Source organism: Chaetodon trifascialis, chromosome 17 (assembly GCF_039877785.1).
Source record: "Chaetodon trifascialis isolate fChaTrf1 chromosome 17, fChaTrf1.hap1, whole genome shotgun sequence".
NCBI classification, from domain to species: Eukaryota; Metazoa; Chordata; class Actinopteri; order Chaetodontiformes; family Chaetodontidae; genus Chaetodon; species Chaetodon trifascialis.
In genome coordinates this window covers 11,114,679-11,131,638 of record NC_092072.1, presented here as the reverse complement: position 1 = coordinate 11,131,638, position 16,960 = coordinate 11,114,679, and the positions used below count along the sequence as shown (strand labels likewise).

Genomic DNA, 16,960 nt, shown 5'->3' with positions numbered 1-16,960 from the left:
AACAGCTGTGCAGTCAGTTAGCCAGTCAGACACATATTCACTCACTTAGTAAGTATTATGTGTAACACTCGTTTGCAGTGTTAGAGAGTTAAGTGACTTTTTATGTTGGAGTATACTTCTTACTGACATTTATTAGCAAGCATTGGGCCTTTATTGCATTTCGGACCAGTGATTGACAGCATGTCCTCAGCATTGTTAAACGAGAGGAAGCATGAAAAGAGAAACTTTTGAGTCCAGTTGCTCTTGAATAGTAACTCAGGTCACTTATGAAATGTACACATTTCTATAGTGCTGTGTGGTTTTGCCAGTTCACCTGACAGCTGCACACACAGATATGGAGGAAACATGTTGTGAGCTGACTTTCTGTTGCTTTCGTCCGTCTTTCTGTCTGCCTTTGACTCAGCTTCACACACTGGCTCCTCTGCTTTATCTCAGCTTCACTTTGTTTTTTTCTGTCTGTGTCCCTTGTGTCTTTGAGTCACTATGCATTTCTCTCTTTCTGTCTGTCTGTCTGTCTGTCTGTCTGTCTGTCTGTCTGTCTGTCTGTCTGTCTGTCTGTCTGTCTGTCTGTCTGTCTTTCATTCATTCATCCATTACCGATTCAGCTTTTAGTTTGAGTACAATGGATGTATTGTTTTTATGTCACCTTCATCCTCTCTATCTAAGTCACTCCCTCTCTGTCCTCCTTTCTTTTACAAGCTTACTTTGTCTCTTTGTCTTACCTCCTCTTTAAATTCCCTCTTTCTCTCTCTCTTCCCTCCCTTCATCCATCTTTCTTTCTCCCGCCTTGTTCTCTCCTCCTCTTCTGTCTGCCGCTCCTCTTCCTCTTTTCAAGCGTTAACACAGTCGTATTGAAAAGGTATTATAAAAGCTCTTTGAGAGTCAACCAGTGTGCCCTTGCAATCACATGACTTCATTACAATATATCCACACTGACACATACACACAAACACACCCCCCCCCGTATTACCAACTTGCGTGTGTGTGTATGTGTGTGTGTGCGCCTTTGTGTGTGTCTTTTTGTGTGAGCAAGCCCAGAGTACCATGTGATGATGTAATGAGAAACTAAGCTGAGCAAGCTGTGGATTCCCCTACAACACACACGCATGCACACACACATGCACACATTTAAAGACACACATACTGAGGTTGTTATACTAAGAGTGAATGGAGCATATAGGGAAGTCCCTCTGGTCAAACACTGAGTTTTCTCATTGATTTACTGCAATGAATTCTTGTAGTGACTCCCCTCTGTGCTCCAGAGTTCAGCCCACACACACACACACACACACACACACACACACACACACACACACACACACACACACACACACACACACACACACACTGCTAACTCCCTCACATACACCCTGTGCATTATCTCTGGGTGTGTTTCTCCCCAGCACTATAAGCCTGAATGACAGCAGTGCTGGCTTTATGATCACACTGTTTATGCTCAAACAGAGTGTCTGTGTGTGTGGAGACTTTATGACAGTAACTGGGATTATCTCACCCACCTACTGAACGACACACAGCAAAGGAAATCGGGGTGGATGGAAGGTGTGAGGTGCAGCTACGGGGAGGTGAAGGACAGTCAGCAGATGGGGGAAGGGAGGGAGGGAAGAACGCAGGAAAAGGGACAAGCGGGGCTTTGAAAGGGGAGTGAATGGAGAGAGAGGGGAGCGAGAGGAAGGCAGATAGATATTTATGCTGAGACTGAGATAAGAGGAAGAATTTAGCAGGGGTTAAAAGGAGGGAGTCAAGGAGGAAGAAATGAGAAGATGACTATGTTCTCTCTCTGCCTGACATGAATCAGGAACATTTGTGTTGATTTAGGTGGTAAATTAGGTGTTATTATTGGTAAAGTAATATATTGCTGTATTTCCTAATCTGAGAGGTTGATATTGATTCATTTTTTGGCATGCAGTATGAAATTGAGTAGGTTGCAAGTAAACGGAAGAGGGTGTAAGAAAAAGGGGGATGGTTGGACAAAATCAAAGAGAGGAATCAGGAAGAGGCGCCTTCGTGACGTGTTGACTTTAATGCAGAGACTGTGTGGGTGTATGTTATGTTTATGAACTCAATAAAATACCCCGCTATCCCAATGAAGAGGCCAGAATACACACACGCGCACACACACACACACACACACACACACACACACACACACACACACACACACACACACACACACACACACACACACACACACGGTGGTGTTCACACTCACAAATGTCTCAAAGAGCTCATGGCAGCAAGCCATAATGACCTTCCACCGGCCAGCGCCCAGTCATAGTAATGATGTCATCCTCTCTCTCTCTCTCTCTCTCTCTCTCTCTCTCACACACACACACACACACACACACAGAAACCAAAGCGTTCTGTCTTTCACAACACTCCTCAGACATTTAACAGAACTGTGCACTATCCTTTGATAAACAAGGGATTAACTTTGCGAGAGCATCTTCACTGAAAGGTTTTACAAGGTCATTCTTATAATTGAAGTCACGCACAGTTGATGTGGCTTCAAATAGGGAATAGCTGGGATGTATATGTATGCATACAATTGTGCATGCATGCGGCAGACTTTTTGGCGTATGATCGAAGGAAAAGCAAACAGTATATCTGTAGGGATGAGCGATTTCATTCTAAGCTGCTCCACATAAGCTGACAAGTACATGCTGTATATGTGTTTTTTGTATGTATGAACATTATACTGTATAATACTCCTACACTGAACGCATAGAAATACATGTTGAACATGCAATCTAACAGGCTTTTTATCTGAGATTTTGACATGTCAAAGTCAAAAGCACTGGTGCACACAGTAAAATGAAAGGTGGCTGAATTCCATTTCGCTGCTACAGTTTCAAGGTCCTGGTGTTGTGCATGCTGGCTCACTGTCGCACTGTCATGGCTTACTGGGACATTTGAATAGAAGAGAGGCATCATCACTGTTAACACCTGTGCAAAAACCCCATCGTGCATGCTTGCTCACTAGCGTGACTTAATGTGGCGCTTAAAGTCAAAATGTGTGGCAAAAGGTGTAAAGTTTACTTTTACTTGCTATTTACTCTTTATCTTAGTGCACTAACGGCAGTTACAGACAAATATGTGTGCCTGAACATACCCTAAGTACGCACACACGCGCCTCTGAACTGCACTTTCATGTCAAGTAGCACCATACATTTACTGTCAGAGAGACGCCAAACCACACACACACGACCACATGCTGCAGAAAAAGCATGTCGGTATGAATCAGCGTGAGTGCCCGAATGCAAATGTGTGCGTGAGAATGCATACATGTGGACATCTATGGATGTGTGTGTATGCACAGCGCCCATGTAAATGTAGGCTCAAAGACAGCAGGGTTATAAATAGATGTGGCTCCGTGTGTGACTGCTGAAAAGAACCAACACTCTTAAAGGAATATGACGCCCATTCGCCCGCTTCTGTGCGCTCCTCTGCATTCAACCTTAACTGCAAAGTGCGACCAGAGTCAGATGCTGGTGGAGTTTCAGTAAGTTGAAAAACTCACACCTTATTTGTTTATGCTGGTTTGTCCTCATATCTGTTCCACCCTCTCTTTCCTTCTAGCTTCATCACCCTTATTTCTCTTTTGAATTTTTCCTCTTTCACCTACTTTTTACTGGAAAAAGTACCTTATTAAAGTCTAGTAGACCGGTTTATTTTTCCACTTTTTTTTTTTTTTTTTGCATATTCACAGGTACCAGAAATCTTTTGAAAACCTACTTTAAAATGATTGCGCTGCTACCCGAAAGTGAAACATCCTTGTAATGCAATGCAATAACCTCAGACTGTTATTGTATTTGTGCAGTAACTTAGAGCATTGTCACCATCAACATGCTGGTTCTCATCAAAACGCTCTGTCAGTTAACCAACCGAGCGTGGAATTGAGCTGTGTGTAAAACATCCTTCGAGTGCTGATTTGACAAGTGTGTTCAGCATGCCACAGGCCACACATGAGTAAACTGACTCAGGGGGCCACAGTATTGTGCAACCTGTATGTGTGGGGAGCGGAGGGTGAGGGAGAGACGAGAGCCGGAAGGTCAAATGAGGGAGAGTGAAATGTGCCTCCAGCCACAGTGAGGAACAAAGTGATAGAGTGTGAAAAACAACAATGAAAAAGGCGGCGAGGGAGACGGGAATTAGGCGTTTTGTGGAGAGAAAGACGGAGACAAAGAGAAACTGCGGGCGGTTGAGAGAGCTGAAGAGAAACAGAGTTAACAAGGCGTGCAAGAATATTATTTCCCCAGACCAGGCAGCCCCAGTAACAACCACAGCAAATAATGAGTCCGACTTTATCAGCCGTGCAGATTGGTGATAAAGCCATGTACAGCACACATTTTCACGCTGCACACTGTAAGACTCATCTTCTAAGCTGTGAGAGGAGAGACAGTGATGTCAGGTTAGGTTGAGAGTGATCTCCTGGGGCAGAGATGCAGATAAAAAGCAACCTATGACAGCTGTCTGGAGAAGGCAGACTTCTCTGTTTTATTGCTTTGATTCCTGTTATGTTTCAGTTGAAAATAACAGGAATTATTGTCATTATGAAAACAATGTCAGTAAAATTGTCATCGGCGCTAGCTTGTTGTTGCCATCATTCAACCATGTAGATGCATGTACCGATCAATCACTGGGGGCCACCAGATGAATTGAATTCTCTCGTTATAGCTTGGTTTTGGTCTCCACCAACTCCTGATGGAAATATCTGATTCTTTAGCTGCTAAATGCTCCATGATTTTCACCATTTTGCTGCTGAACGGGTCGTGTACAGAGACTTCTGTGCAGAAAACAGCAGCTTTAATTATTATCTTGATGATATGGTAATTAGGTCAGATCACATCATTTTTCAGTTTTTCCTGAATGCTCAAATGACAGTATTGTTTTCAATACATTTTGTCTAATTTCTTCCTCTTTCCTTTTTTCCCCTCTCTCACTCAGCCTCTTTTTCTCCCTTCATCTGTCTGTCTGAATTTCTAGTGTATCATTACTTTGGTTCAGAGGAGGGTAGCACAGAGCTTGTCTCCCAGCAGGGTGTACTGTGCGTGCGTGTGTGTGTGCGTGTGCATGTGTGTGTGTGTGTGTGTGTCACCAGTGTTGGTAGCAGTGTCTCAGGAGTGTTGCATTAGTCTTTGAACATCTTAGAAGGAAAGACAGAGAGAGACACACACGAGTTCCTCTTTCTTTTATTACGCTCAGCTCGGCTTCTTCGTTTCTTCTTTTGTGTTCCGTCTCCTCCTTTTGTTCATCCCCTCCGTTATCACCCCACACTCATCTGCTACTGCATTTTTCTTTTATTTTGTCTCCTTTTTTTTTTTTTTTTTTTTTGATCGTCTTGGGTTCAAAGATGCTCTGTTTTCATTCTGCAGCGGCGCAGTGTTTTTAAGTCTGGGTTTAACTGCTTTTGATAATCTCACTTCTTGCGCAGACAGAAAGCGACTTGGGCTGCCATCCACATTATTAAATACTCATTGATAAAATGCGACCCACCACACAGCCAGTAACCCTGCTTTACATTTTATCTGAAAAACAGTGTGACTTGCCTTAATGGAGCAGTGCTCTTTCACTGAAGGACACATTAACCTGTGACCCTCCCCTATGAGATGGTCAGACTAACCATGAGGCTGCACTGCTGCCCCATATATAAATTGGGCCACAATCAGCAAGAGGTTTCATACTATTACCTACTAGATTTTTCATCTTGTAATATGCGATCTCAGTGGAAATAAAACCCCCTAACCTTGGCGGTGAAATGTTTTATTCATTGAGCTATACAATGACTACCTGAGGCACACTACTGTAGACATATCTATCATTTTCTCAGCAGTGGTGCACAATTACAGCATTTTCTTTTCAGCCACATGCAACCAACCATCAGATCATTGTTGTCATCATCAAAACACCTTTTCTTGTTTCCCTGTTCTTCAAAGGCACAAATAAGACACGGAGCAGCATTCCTGTTGTAATCTGTTTAGAAAGCTAGCAGAGTTAGTGTGTGTGTTTACAGTATTGTTAATAGAGCTGCGGCATGAGAGGGCCTCCAGCTGTGGTGAGTGCTTCCCAACACTTGGTCGCTTTATATCTGGGCTCCAAATCCTCTAGAGGCTGAAATAACGCGTGTTTCCTCTTCTGCCATAGCCACGATAGAACAGATGTTTGCAGTTGGGATATAATGCGAGTTTTCTCTGATACATTTGATCTTATCAAAAGTGCTTGATTTTTTTGTAGCTCTTTTAGCTCCTGTATAATCATTGTTAGTTCCCGCTGAAGAGCCTGATAAGTTTCAGTGGCTCGGGTGACATCAGAGCAGCTCGAGCCACAATGTGATGTTAGTGTGTCTCCTCTGTTTGCTTCTCAATGAGCGGCCATCTGAGAAGGTGTGCATGCGTGTGACTGTGCGTGATTGGTAAACTGATAGCGCACATGTGAGAGGTTGAACGGGCTAAGTCCTTACAAGTCTGTCAAAGAAAAGTCCTCAGAAATGTGTCTGCAGACAGGAAGGTAACCGCCTGTATTGCAAATAGGAAAAGAGAGCTGTGAAATCCTGAAGCAACTTCTCCCAAAGTGATCCAGACTCTGACCCAAAGAGAGTTTTCATATGGAACAACATAACCCAGAGAGTGACCCGCTCCTTCAGCTGGCTCACAAAAACCAGCTCAACCTTTTTTCGCCACCCAAAGTCTCATAACCCAAAGAAGTGGACTTCAATATTAAACTGTTTGTTGATTTTAAATTGCTACCAGGAAGTCATGGCTGCAGACAAGAGAGGAGCAAAGGGTCAATTAGGACACGCATGCAACAAACAGCGTGTTTTTATACAACTGCGAAAATACACTTGATGCAATTACAGAAATACATTCGAGAATGTTAGTCTGGGCCATGCTTGTTGAAAGTACAGGCACGCCTATTTGCAGCCTCACCTGCCATCACCTCAGTGAGACAATAGCTCTGTATCCAATGCATAGTTCATCTTTCATCGTGTGTTTGCCTGTAGATGCATTCATTGTATGTATATCAGTATGTACAGTAAGTCTGTGCTGTGTATATAAGCATACAGAGGTTTCTGGATATTTTCCATTGGAGCTATTATTGTCATTTATCTATAGTTAGAATAATGAATGTTTTGACAGCATCCATCTTTCATTGCCACTTATGGTTATTGTTGTTATTGCTTTTGCAACATTTGCTAATAACCATTCATGCAAATAAAACTAATTTTAATTTGAGAGGGAAAAGAGAGACGAGAGGAAACACGGGGGAAACTGCAGCTAAAAATACCTCAAGAATTATGATGAATTAATCCTTCCTATTGAATACTTCACGCAACACACAATAATTGTGTGATAATCACACACTTTAGATAATCGCTGTTCTAATGCCAAATGTGTAAGACTAGTCAACTATGTTGCAGCATTAGAAGCAGTAATTAGGCAGCAGTGTCTGCTACTTAGTAGTCAAGATGAGAGCCAGACTGTCTAGTTACTTGTGTGTGTGTGTGTGTGTGTGTGTGTGTGTGTGTGTCATCTCTTTGATTATCTGTAAAGCAGAACAGAATGCGGATATCTACGTGTGTGGACTACAGTACATGTACACGTGTATCTGCATGGGACAAGTGTGTGTGTGTGTGCGTGTGTGTGTGTGTGTGTGTGTGTGTGTGTGTGTGTGTGTGTTGCTGTTATGTGTGTGCATTCGTTTTTCAGATCTCACACACACACACACACACACACACACACACACACACACACACACACACACACACACACACACACACACACACGGTGGCAAGGACCAATTGTCTGGTTGCTGGGCAATGAGCTCACGGCAGTCGACCATAACAACCTCTCTCTCCATCAATCAGCTATTGAGTGCTCTGCTCTAGTAATGATGTCATCACACACACACGCAAACACACACATGCGCATACACACACACACACACTTATCTCATCCTCTTTGTTTTGACCTTGGTTTGCTCCTAGATGTGTGTGTCTGTGCTTGTCTGAGTGTGTGTTAGTGTGAGCAGGGTGGTGATTGTAATTGCCTTGCAGAGGAGAGGAGAGGATTCAGTCTGTTTATGACACAAACACACCTTGTTGCACAGACTAGATGTTCCTCTGGAAATCAATTGCAAAGTCTTTTAAACTATAATCGAACCCTGAGCTCTGAAGTGTATTTTTTATTATTTATTTCTTTTGGTTAACCAAGATACTTTGCAGCACACTCATGTAGGAAATGTTGTGCTCTGTGCGAAATCACTAAAAAGATCAGATTAGAGTTACACACAGTGTCAGCCGCACAGTACTAGTGCACGACACTTGAGATGTTTTCTCAAACGACGAGACCCCAGTGTGTGACTTCATCCAGAGTTTGAGGAGTCTGACCATGAAGCTGAGCCTCCTTCTATTACACGCACGCAAACATGAGCAAAGGTGAAGTGTGTTTGTTGAAATGTCACCTTCCTCTCCCGACACACACATGCGCAGACACACTCACTCGTGAAACAAATTACTTCAGGATGTCACACACACTACCACACACTCATGCACACATTCTCCAGGTCCAGCTGTGTCTCTGCCAGGCTTAAGGGCAGGGGGCCAGCACGGTGAGGTGAAGAGAGTGGCAAGAACACTAACTGGTAAATCAGTGGCCAATTAAAAATGCTCAGCGCTGTGTGTGTGTGTGTGTGTGTGTGTGTGTGTGTGTGTGTGTGTGTGTGTGTGTGTGTGTGTGTGTGTGTGTGTGTGTGTGTGTGTGTGTGTGTGCGAGTGTGTGTGGGTGTGTGTGTGTGAGAGTGTCCTTGTTTGACTGCCAAGGAGAGGGTTGGCACAGAAAGCATGCTTCCTATTCTCTCAGCATGCCCTCTTAACGCAGAAGCCTACACACACACACACACACACACACACACACACAAACCGACAGCCTTGGATTTGTCCTACCGCATTGTCTTTATGTGGGACAAATGAATGCATGTCTATTCTCTATGTTTGTGTGTGTCATGGGTGTACAGTCTGTGGGGGGACTGTTGGTACGATCAGTGTAATGTTAGCTAGGAAGCTAGCTGAACTAGCGAGCTAGCTGCCCCTAAATACAGATCCAGATGAGGAAAACACAGCCTAATTACATTTTTACATTACATTTATTTTTACATTTTTGTCGATGGGTTGACCTTCCTTTTGTTTGAACAAAACTATGTGCAAGGAATCTGTCAAAGGACAACCTATAGTCCTAGCAGTCACCATGCACGACACTCACTCACTGAAGATGAGATGCAGTCTGGGAAATACAGTCCAATGTCAAGCAAATGTGTCAGGATGAAGCAAACCATCATTTCTCAAATTCCCACTTAGTTTAGTCTATGCAGTGGTATGAAAAAGCCCATAATAAGGTCAGTTATTTAAGAGGTCAGGTGAGGAGTATGACATCTATGAGTAAAACTACAGTATACTGTATGCAGTGCACCACTGGGCTGTAGATCTCTCACTTGAAATAGCAACATTCCTTGTTATGTTGTGGTTTAATTGCAATTAACCCCGACTGTCAATCGCATGAGTTTTTAGGATGGTTACGAAAGCGGGGGATGGCTATAGATGGCGTTTGATTGCAAAGTGGAGGGAGAAGGAGCAGGAGAGCATTGTAAACCTGGATATGCTGACCTTTCTTTTATGTTTGTCTTTGCTGAATGATTTGTGCTCGCTTCCTGGCTTGTGATCTTGCTTTCTTCTCTCCTTCCTTCCAACAGCCTTCCTTGTAAAACTGGATATTAAAAATAGTTCAGGTCGGCAAGAGGAATTTCTGTTATGGCTCTGAACCTCACACAGTTGCCACGTATGCACTTCCACCAACACAGCAAGAGAGTGCAGTAGATAAATGATGATGATAAGTGAAGGACACTGGTCTTTCCAGACATGTGTGCGCCCAAGATAACATTCCTCCCTGCTTGGAGCACCTTGAACCTTCACAGGGCTGATTCCTCACTTGTGGTGTGGCAGATATGTTAGAGTCTAGGAAAATGAGGTTGTGGTTGAGGAAGGCATTTCCCTTACATTACAGTGATGGTCAGTCACTTGCTCCACGCGCGAGCACACACTCACACACTCACACATGTGCACGCTCAAAAAGATCGCTGCATTCTTCTGCCTCAACCAACCAAACAGCTGTCAGACACTACGTCAGCTCCCAAAGTATTCGGTCTATGTGTGTGTGTGTGTTTCGGTGTGTCAGTGTGCGTGTGTGTTCCTGTGAGTGTGATTGTCATATTTATGATAAAGCATGAGCTGTGTACCACAGCACGTGTAGTTGGCCTCAGCAAGTGGAAAGAGAATCTGAAGGCTTCAGGCTCTGAGATGTTTCCACGTTCGTCTCTGTGAGCATTCATTTAGAAAAAGCTGAATTATTTAAAAAAATATATATATACAAACCTCAAGTCTCAAGCAGGGGCTGCACGGTGGCGCAGCAGGTAGTGTGCGTGCCTCACAGCAAGACGGTTGCTGGTTCGATCCCCGGGTCAGGCGGGGCCTTTCTGTGTGAAGTTTGCATGTTCTTCCCGTGCATGCGTGGGTTCTCTCCGGGTACTCCGGCTTCCTCCCACAGACCAAAAACATGCTCATTAGGTTAATTGATGACTCTAAATTGTCCGTAGGTGTGAGTGTGAATGGTTGTTTGTCCTTGCATGTGGCCCTGCAATCGGCTGGCGACCGGCTCAGGGTGTACCCCGCCTCTCGCCCATTGTAGCTGGGATAGGCTCCGGCCCCCCGCAACCCCGAAAGGGATAGGCGGTACAGATAATGGATGGATGGATGGAAGTCTCAAAAAGTGAAAGTGGTTCATTCATTATCACATTTCTGTAATCTGCAGTTTTAGCGTAACCTTTAACTTTACATTTATCCAGCAAGAGTTTAGCATTCAGCTCTGTGTTTAATGCAGCCTTCAGAGGCATTGTTGGATAAATCTTTTGCTGATGTGAGCCCTTGAACTCGGTGCTTGTGGTTCCAGTTTACAACCATGTAAAACATGCACAGTAGGCAAAGGATTTGGTGATTGTGGGTGGACAATGGACTTTTTTTTTTGGGGGGGGGCGACCACTCAAAACAGATGAAGTGATGGAGAGTGAGGGAGTGAGTGGATGTAAGTGCTCATGGTGTAATCACGGCAGCATGTAGTCAAGTACAGAGAAACACTCACACAGAGGACACTTGTCAGACATGTTGAGAATCGTCGCCTTTTGATCTGTTTCACCACAGACACACGCATAAACGACCAAAAACTGTGACAATATTTAGCCACTGTGGCAGAATGCAGCAGCGGGACATGCACACAAAAGGCTGCACTTTTGTCCTTTTGCCACTCATTCAGTCACTTGAACACTGCGTCCAACGTTCAGCTGCACTGGCGAAACACCCTGAGAAAGACACCAAACGCTCGCCTGTGAAGTCACTGTGAGTTCCTCTGTGGCCGGCAGATGCAGAAAACTCTTCTTTCCCCTCTTTGTTTCACGGAGTTAGGACAGAGAACATTTTCTGCCGCCCTGAACGTGCTCCTGGTTGTTTGTCTGGAGGTTGGATGCGCTTATTGTACATCACTTTGGACAGAAGCGTCTGCTAAATGAATGTAATGATATGTACTGACAAAACCTCAAAGCGTGCACACACACTCAGCTATCTGCAGGTCCCGGCTGCGTGTGTGCGTGCACACACACTCAGCTCTCTGCAGGTCCCGGCTGCTCCACTGTGCTTTGCAATTCAATCAGCCGTTCGCTTAATGTGGTTTACACTGAACCATTCCTGACTAATTTAGCCTGCCTGATCTCTGGATTGGACATGATGGATTGAGACAAAGTGTTGTGTGTGTGTGTGTGCGGGTGCGTGTGTGTGACAGGAAGTGTGCACTGTTGGCTGGTGTGTGTTTGATGTAAAGAAAGGCTTCTTATCAGGCTGAAAAGCACTTATATTGCATTAATATCAGGTCATGTCATTTTTACTGTACATTTTTCTTTGAAGCAAACAAAAGTAGCACAAGGCCTGGCTGTGCATGTTAAACCATGTATTTTACAATCCTCACAACATTACCTTCATGATAATAAAGACTTTTTTCTTTCATTATATTTGAAAAGAGCTGGAGGCTTGCTTATGTAAGACCTGCCCCATCCTGACAGTCTGGAGGCTCCCTCTCCCCTGGCACCACCTTGTGTTAAGTTTCTGATTTTCTGTACAGTTTATTTAGTTTCATCTCCGTTAGCCTGGCGGTGTGTTCCCCTGCTGCTCTCATTTGTTAGAATCAACATTTTTGTCGCGTTTGTTAGCTGAATTAACCTCGTCCTTTCAGTTAATCCCTCGCATGCGCTTCCTGTATTTGCCGTGATGCAGCCCAGAACAGGTGGCATAGTGAAACTTCTTTTTAAGACAGGTGTCGTTGTATTTTCCCTAAAAGTTGGTTTAGGTTTGGAATGGAGCCCTGCCTCTCCGTCCTGCTCTGCCCTCCCTCTCACTATCCTCCTCCTCCCTTTTCCGCTGACATTTTTCAGCTTTCCATACTCCCCGCTGAGCCTCGCTGGCTGTGCCAGTGTTGTCCTCCCAGTGAGTTTGTATCTGCCTCTTCTCTGTCGCCATCTGTTTCTCTCTCTTTCTCTCTCTCTCTCTGCCTTCCTATCTCTCTTTCTCTCTGTCTGCTTTACCTCATTGTCCTTTCTATTCTCTTCCATCTGTCTTCCTTCCTGTTGCCTCTGGATCTCTCCTACTTCTCTGCCTTTTTAAACTTTTGCCATTTCTCACTCTTTGTTGCGGTCTCCTCCTCTGTCTTCTTTGCCTTTTTAGTACCATATGATGGATTCCTTTGCCAGTTGGTGTCTGCTAACCCCTGCCCTCAGCCCACATCTATTTTTTCTTTCTGCCTTACATACACATATTACAAACATCGTTAGTGCACACAAACCCTACTGCCTTCTGTATGCGACCAGTTTAACGTGTGTTTGCTTAGATGCTCAACTTAAAGCTTAACACTATACTATTGCCCCCCGTGGAAGCCTATTGATTTTCCCATGTCTGCCATACCAGACATTCCTCTATTTCTTTGTCTCGTTATGCATCAGCCTCGCTGTCCCATTATCATATCTCATTTGCACTGTTTCTCTCAATTCCCTGTAGAATCGAGTCACTCTGCATAACATAAAAAGTGTGTATGGAATGATATACATAACCATTACTAATGTAAAGCACAAACAAAACCAGCCACATACTGTAATTCCCCTTTCTGTCATCCTGCAGTAAAACACTCTTCCACAGCAACACACACACAAACACACTCCTACCCACCTCTTTCGTTGTCTTTAGACATGTAAGAAGTGGGTCAGTAGGATGTTTGACGTCCCACACACTTTCATGTACACACACACACACACACCGCAGCTGACTAACAGCAGGGAACATGTCTCTCGCATCCCCGTAACATCCCCATCATTCCACCACAACCCTCCTAATTAGTCCCAGAGAGTGTGTGCGCACGCTGTCGACAATCAGCCAGTCTGTCTCTGATGCCGATGTGTGGGTGTCTGCTTAAGTCAGCTTGTTGCACATTAGATGTCTTTAAAGATGCACTGCAGTATTTTTTTCCCCCTCTATGAATATGTCAGGTCCTTTTTTATAATGATGACCTGTATTTGCATTGCTTTTTTTTAAGATAGTAAAACACTTTGCAAGAAAAGATGCAAGGGGGAAAATGTCAGACAAGAGCAAGGTTGTAAAGGGCTGAAACAGCATTTCACAGGAAGAATGAGCAGAATAAAAATAGATGTTTTCATTAGTCTTTCTCTAAATGTTTGAAGAACGTTTGTCCTCAAGCTGTGACCCATTTCATTTTACTGTGCACATGCACAGACATCTTTCATTCAGAGAAATTCTTTATGTATGGATTATTTATGTGCACGAAAGTCTTCTCTTCACTCATTCAGATTCACCACCACCACCACCACCACCACCATCATCATCATCATCAGTATGCGTCGTTGTAGTGCTTCTGTTGTGCTGCGAGACTGTTGGCATGTGAAAGACAAATGTTTTGCAGCCGCAGCTCTATTTGAAGTGAGATGTGAGAATCCTGTCTCTTTGTTTATGCTTAAGGATCAAAGTTACATGTGTTGCTGTGTTCGATCAACCTTGCAATGCATGATGAGTTGCGTATCCTGCTCGTGTTTGCAACACGGCGTATCGCGACGGGACAGTGTGTCCACGTTATAACGGAGACATGACGCTCAGAGATTGCCAGGAATGTAAAAAAGTCCTTTTGTTGTTTTCCTCCACCAGGGAGTGCTGAGTCCCTGAGTCGACACACTGCATTCTGGGATAGTCTGGAACCCTCTCCATGGGCTGTACCACCTGCTGACAAACCAGGGGGGTCTGGAGGAGCTGTGTTAAATGAGGTGAGACTGTCCCTGCTCTTAACATGTGCCATGCCTGCATCCTCACACTTCAATAAATTCATCTGTTTTTGCTACATAAGCTCATTTTGTTAATCAAACACTACCCAAGTCTTCCAACTGGGCTTGTGCTCAATAAGCTAGAAGACACTTTTTCACTGTGTCCACCCTAAAAGCTGGGAGTCTGACTGTCATGTTTAATTTGATGTCTTTGGTTGCGACATCAAGGACTTTCCAGCCCCGTGTTTTCTCCGTAGCCGAGAGCCTCGTTTTGCCGATAAACCTGTCACCCTGGTCGTAGCACAGATGCTGTAGAGTAAAGTAAAGTGCCTTTGGTTTGAATGTGAGCACGGAGGCAGCGCGTCACGTGCGCAGCTCGCAGTGAATGAACCGAGGTTTTCCTCTCTGTTGCTCTGAGCCAGGGCACGTTGCAAATGTATGGCTCGGTTCAAATCGGTGGCTTACTCTCTTAATCCTCCTCCTCTGTCATGCGGTATAATGAGTTTACCAAACCCATATGGTAGATGATTCCTCTGTGTAGAGGTTAAAGAACAGTCAGACAGATAAGAAGGCATCTTTCAGCTGCTGAAATGAAACCAGTGGGCCTCGGCTTGCTTAGTTTGCCTCCTGCCTACGTTGCCATTGGAGGAGAGGCATTTTGAGGGCAAGGTAAAGTAGTCTGCCTAGTGACAGTGTGTTTGGTTATGAGGCTGCATTTGAGTTCTCTGTTGGAGCAGCAGTGTATTTTCTTGCATAACACCGTCAGGAACCAGTTAGTGAGAGGTCTTCCTGTGAGGATGGAGGTCTTATTGGCAGTGCTGCGGGTGTGAGAAACACCCTATAATAATATCTCTGTGAGGCATCAGGAAGGAGGAATGTATTGTAGTTTATTGCTTTGTTTATGTTTATTACTTAGGTGTGTTTGGGTACGGCTTGTTCATTGATGAATGTCTATATGAACAATACATTCTTTGAATCACTATGAACCACAGGCTGTAACTGCCTTGCTTTTTCTGTGAATCACTCGCAGCTCAAATGCGGTCTTTTTTTGTGCTAATATTGATCCCCAGGGAAGAAATTCTCCTTTCACTTTCTCCCCTTCCACATAGGAAGTAAGACCACAGGGTCAGCTGCAGAATATCACCTTTGGAGCTGCTGGTGATTATCTGGCTCGCAGACATTTCAGCAGAGCAAATGCTTGAGGTCGAGGATTTGAACTCGGGCTTTCTGGTTGATGGATAGTCTCTGTACTTGCTATTTTTACATTTTTTTCCAGTGAGTCAAAGAAAATCAGTATGAAGAAACATTAAAGCAAAGTTTTGCAAGTTCTCTCACCCAGATTGCTTTGCAAGTTTGGAGATGAGTGTTATTTTCCACTCGCCTCTCCTTCCCTGAGGGATACTCTGCGTGTCTTTTTACTGCTGTCGTGAGCAATAAGCAATGGACACGGGTGACTTTAGTAACAAACACTAAGCGACCTCCACCAGGAGTCTGTGCACATAGTGGAAGATTAATGTTTGAATTTACAAGAGTGTCGGGATACTAATTGGCAGGTTAAGTCTCAAGGCAGCGCTGATCTGTCCAGCTATGAGCTAATAATATGCATCACAAACTAATTAAAAACATTTCATTATTGCACCGTACAGGCACCAACAGCGCAGACATTAAAAAGTAATACTGGACAGCCCTGAGTGTTCTGAGCTACAGCCTCAGCTGTGGAGAAAATCTACAGCACAAGGTCACTGCTAAAAGTTTTTTTTTTTTTTTTGCATCATTTGTTGCTTTAAGTCCTTTGAGATGCAGATTTCTGACAGAGAGATGAGTCATTCATACTTAAACCTGCAGTACACGACTTTTACATAGACATGAACGTCCTCTACATTCAAGCCAAAACAACACACGAACAACGCTGATAATCACCAACAGGCACATCTGCCTGTATTTCGCCGTGTATCAGAGCTTTTAAACCTGGAGTCTGCGATGACATCCCTGCACTGCTGCACCGATAGTGATGCATTTTATGTCAACCAGCAATTACTGGTTTGCCAGAGCTGAGAGGTGGAGCTGCCATAGCGACAGAGTAGGCTACAGCAGCGAGGAGAGTGGCGAAGCCTAGAAAGGTTTCTGATGGTCCAGATAAGAAAGAAACTATTGGTAGCAAGCCTACCTGTCGATATGCATCATAATCATGCATCAGCAGTGTTTGTGTAACTACTCTCACAGCCAGATGGGGGAGACAAACCTTCAGCACTGCAGGTTTAAACACTTTTTAAGATAAAAATTGTCTAAAACGTCCTCATTCTTTGTGGCGCAGAAAGTACTTCTTGTACAGTATTTCCACGCTCTTGGAATAGAAACCGTGTCGCTGCCTGTTGTTCTGTTGCCTCAACATCTGGCGACTCGCAGTGGGAGAATGAAGTGCACTCTGGTCTTCGTCTTAAACAGGCTTGCTTAAGTGTACACACACATACCCACATTCACAGAGAGAGAGAGCGAGCACTCTCATTTACCCCACAGGGAGCAGACAGTG

The 16,960-nt window shown here is 44.2% G+C and overlaps 1 protein-coding gene across 1 annotated transcript in view; it reads left to right on the top strand.

Moving 5' to 3' along the window:
• Positions 1-16,960, top strand: part of atxn1a (ataxin 1a) — an 85,826-nt gene that overhangs the window by 41,923 nt on the left and 26,943 nt on the right. The window contains exon 3 of the mRNA XM_070984141.1: positions 14,318-14,433. The gene's annotated coding sequence lies outside the window, so the exon portion shown is untranslated. The remainder of the gene's footprint in view (positions 1-14,317; positions 14,434-16,960) is intronic.